The sequence below is a fragment of the Agelaius tricolor genome, unplaced genomic scaffold (genome assembly GCF_023055355.1).
Source record: "Agelaius tricolor isolate 1412-34295 unplaced genomic scaffold, bAgeTri1.0.p SCAF_39, whole genome shotgun sequence".
Taxonomy (NCBI): Eukaryota; Metazoa; Chordata; class Aves; order Passeriformes; family Icteridae; genus Agelaius; species Agelaius tricolor.
In genome coordinates, this window is record NW_027269299.1 from 5,418,394 (window position 1) to 5,423,237 (window position 4,844).

The following is a 4,844-nucleotide window of genomic DNA, read 5'->3' on the forward strand; positions in this document are numbered from 1 at the left end:
GGAAGACGATGATGGTGTGAAATGCATCTTGGTTTCTCCTGTTCTTTCTGAGGTCCACTTTTGGACTCCACTTGCCTTTTGCAAAGCATTTTAATTCTGGAATAATGTATCCAAGAAATGAATGCTTTAGGTTTTATGGCTGTGTAAGTGATTAAAAGTACTAAATAGACTCCTTTTTAATTTTGGGATAAGAGGCTTTCTACCTGGTCTACCTGGTCCCCAGGCTGGATTTGTGGAGAGGAGCATCCTCTTGCTCATGTGCTCAAAATGTGTTGGTTTATTTTCTGCAGCTGTTGTGTTAGTTGGACAACATGGTTCTGGAGATACCCCTCTCCAACTTGTACAGTATCTTCCCCTTGCTAGTTTTGCTTATATGGTCTTCTGTACAGTATTTCAAAGGGATTCAGATTTTCTTTTGTTCTTGGTCTTATCAAATCCGCTATAAAGCCAAAGGTAGGGCCTGGGGCCAAGATATGTTGGCCTCTGGTACAGTTTTGACTATCTGTTGTTTCACCAGATAATTCATCTTTTCCACCTGGCCACTGGCCTGGGGCCAATCCAGTGTGTGTAGGTGCCAGTTGATTTGGAGATTATTGCAAAGTTGCTGTGCAATACTTGCTAGGAAATGTGGTCCTCAGTCAGAGGAGATGTCTAAAGGCACTCTGAACCAGGGCATTATATTGTTTACCAAAATGTTGAAAACTTTGGCTTTATTTGTTTGGATGAGAATGCCTCAGGTCATGCTGAGAAGGTATCAGTTAAAGGCAGAAGGTATTTCTACCCCCCTTTTCTTGGCAATTCAGAAAAGTCAACTTGCCAGTGCTGTCCAGGATATTGTCCCTTGTCTACTGTGCCAAGCTCAACTCTAGTCCTGGTTTGTGGATTGGCTCTAAGACATTATTTCACACCCTTGGGTTACCTGCTTTACACTAGAGTAAATCAGGTTGCATCTTACTGTTGTCCTTATCAAATAATTATGTAAGGCATCCCCTTCCCAGTGTACACAATTATGTTCATCTTTAATTAATTTCCATGATGCTCTTTCTGGCATAACTGTCTATCCCTGAGGAGTTGAAAAAACATGTTTTCATTCTGCTTTCAAATTCTTTGCTAATTCTAGATCTTTCTGATTATACGGCATACATCACTGTCATATTGTTCCTTACCTTTGGGCATTAGTGCCTGAATCTCAGCATGGCTTTGTTCTGCTGCTCTTTTTGCAACCTGTTACCTCTTTTGGGGTCGGTTTCCCCTTTCTGATGCCCTTTTCAGTGCAGAATTGCAACCTCTTGAGGCAGTAGTACTGCCTGCAGCAATTTTAAGATTTCTTCTGAATGCTTCAACTTCTTTCCTTGAGCTGTCAATAGTCCTTGATCTTTCTAAACTGCTTCATGGGCGTCTATTACTCTAAAGGCATTCTTGGAATCTGTTCATCTATTGATCCTTTTTCCTCAGGCTGGTCAGAGGGTACCGGTTAAAGTGATTATCTCTGTCTTCTGAGCTGACTTGTGCAGGGCTTCTATCTCCTATTGCTCCGTGCAAATTATATATCCTGATTTTCACTGATCTGCTCTTACAAAGCCACTCCCATCTGTGTACTGAGATTCTGCTCTTGGAATTGGGGTTTCTTTAAGATCTGGGCAGCTGGAATAAAGTGGACTGAATGGTTTTGATCCAGTCATGCTACAAAGGCTCCTTGTCTGTCTAGTGTGTAGCTGGGAATGCTGCTGGATGAACTAGAGAAGAGATTTGTTTTGTAATGCTGCATTGTTCCACCAACATTGCCTGATATTTAAGGAATCTGGAAGGTGAAAGCCAATGCCCACCCTTTTGGTCAAGAATTGCTGCTACTGGATGTGAGATAAACACAATTATTTGTTGACCTAGAGTGAATTTCCAGGCTCCTTGGATGTCTGAAACAAGAGCAGCAACTGCTTACAGTCAGGCTGTCCCCTACTGACTGCATCCAGTTGTTTGGAAAATGATGCTATTGCTCTCTTCTATGGGCCAACTGTTTGAGCTAGTGCACCTAATGCCATCCCTTGCCTCTCCTAAGAGAAAAGCTGGAAGGCTTCCCAGACATCTGTCTAGCCCAGAGCAGGTGCTCTTTTCAAGTCCTCCTTCAGCTTTTGAAAGGCTTTCTTACTTTGGGGTGTCCATTTCAGGTCTCTGGGATTGTCTTCTAAGAGCTGCTACAGTGGCTTAACCAGCAGTCCACAGCCACTACCACAGTTAATACAGCATCCAGTCACTCCTAGAAAGGTTCTCAGTTCTTTGGCATTAGTAGGGAGTGGGGTTCCGTGGGTGGTCCCTTTGCCGTCCTGTCTTAGTCCCTGCTGCGCTTGGGATATTTTGTAGCCTCGGTAAATGACTTCCTGTTTGATTATTTGAGCTTGATTTCTGGATGCCTTGTATCCACTTAGTCCCAGGTCATTTCATAGGCTTACTGTCCATTCCAGTCTTTTTAAGTTTCAGTGGCTAAAAGTAGATCATCTACCTATTGTAACACAATTCCATTTGTGGACGGGCTTACCCAACTTTCAAGGTCCTCAGCAAAGTGTTTTCCAAATATGGTTGGACTATTGTTGAATCCCTGTGGCCCTACAGTCCAGGTAAATTGACTTGTCCTTCCAGTCTCTGGGTTTCCCCATTCAAAGGCAAACCGGTTTTGGCTGCCAGGGTCCAAGGGTATACAGAAGAAAGCATCCTTGAGATCTGAAATGGTAAACCATCCATATTCATCTTTTAGTTTGCTTAGCAAAGCATATGGATTTGCAACCACTGGGTGGAGATCTCCAGCTATTTTGTTAATAGCCTGTAGGTATTGAACCAGACTGTAGTTCAAACCATCAGGCTTTTGTATGGGTAAAATGGGTGTATTCTATTCAGATTCATATTCCAGTAACAGCCCAAATTTTAGACAATTGTCTACGATAGGCTTAGCAATTTTTATGTTTTCCACCTTAAGTGGATATTGTTTAATTCTTATTGGTCATGTTCCAGGTTTAAGTCTAATGATTACAGCTTGTGCTGCTTACCAGGGGTCCCATCCACCCAGACTTTAAGACAAAGCTGACTAAGAACTTCTTCTGTGTCTCTTCTGATTTGGACAAAGCTGTAATGAGAGCTAGACTTAGAACACGATTATTTGTTGGTCATTGACTTTGATCTGAACTCCTCCAGGGCTAAACTACATTTCAGCCTGTTGGAACCTGTTACAACATTCTCATGTCTCCAACAAATCCTTCCGATGAGGTGTTTTGGGGGCATAGGCATATATAGGAACTGATGTATTCCTACTGTGTTTCCCAGTTCATAAGATCGTGGTTTTAGAAAGGATAGCTTCTGCTGTTGACTTGTGGCTCCAATAACATTCACAACTTTACCAGGATCAATTTCTTCCAACTTTAATACAGAATGTGTTGCACCCGCATTCACCAGACATTTCATTTTCCTCACCTTTTCCCCCAGTTCTCTTTTGACCAGAGGGTTTTCTGGGGGGATGCCCTCCAGCCAACCCTTGCATTGATTCAGTTCTTCAACCACCTTGGCTTTGAGTTGCAGGCAGTCTCTCTTCCAATGCCTTTCTTTCTTACAATAGGCACATTGAGTAGAAACACTTGGCCAAGTCCAGCAAAGAAACACCCCTAAAACAAAGAGCCAGCACTGAATTAAACAATCTAAGTGATGTCTAAGGGTAAGCAACTGAATCCAGGGTGTGCTAAGACCTTTGAACCTCTCACCCTAACCCAGAGATGTCAGCTAGAAAGAAGACCTCAAATGTTAAATCGAAAATGGGAATCTCCTGGTGCTCTGGCAAGGACGGAAGCCCCAGCTCTGCCTGCACACCAGGGGACAGAGCTGCATCCTCCTCCTCCCTGCCACTCCTGGGAGCAGTGGCGGCGGCGTGCACACGACCCATTGAGCCCCCAGCCAAGCTGACCTTAATAAAGGCACTAAAAAGGAGAAAAAATATCCTGCCCTTTTCATTTATTCCAGCAAGACCTCCCAGCTGATTCCAATGTCTCCTACTCCCTTCTGGCTTGGATGGCCCTGTTCAGAAGGTCTTGTAGGATTCCCACAGATCCGGGCTGTTGCCATGGCTCTGGTCTTCTCTCTTTCAGTCTTTCAAGCCCAGAGGCAACGTGCCAGCCCATCATGCTCTGACCTGGAAAATCAAGCCCAGTTTCCCCAAAGAGCTCAAGATTAGGGACATCTTCTGGATCCAGTGAACCAGTATCCCAAGAATAGCACCAGGAGACACTAAAGACGACATCACTGCTCAGCGCTGCTGGAAGTCCTGGCACAGCTGATGGTGGGCACAGTTCTTGTGGCTTCAGCCCTCTCCCTGCCTGTCCTGTAGACGGCTCCCTCCCTCTAGCCCTCATACACTGCCCATCACCTTTTATTCTCTCCACTATTCCTCCCTTTTGATAGCTCTGCCCTCAGCCTGTCCATCACCATTTTCTCCCTCCACTCTCCCTCCCTGTTGAACAGCTCCCTCCCTCCAGCCCTCAGACACTGCCCATCCCCTTTTTCCCTCCCAGCTCATCCCTTTGCTTTGCCTTCCATTAATGAACAGTTTGGCTTCTTCACTTTGCCTGCATCCCTGTGGAGCTGAAGCAAACCCAGGGCCCTGGGACACACAGGCCCCTGCTGCCGTTCTCTGCCACGCCGTGTTTTGTGCACTGACAAAGAAGAATGAGGGCAGGTCAGGCTGGAAAGGTCCCTGTGCTGAAGGTGCAGTTCCACAGCACCGTGCAGTTCCACATCTTGCTGAGCACCTTGGAGCCCCTGAATTTTGGAAGAGCCAACCTGAGTATGCTCTGAACCCAGCTGAGAGG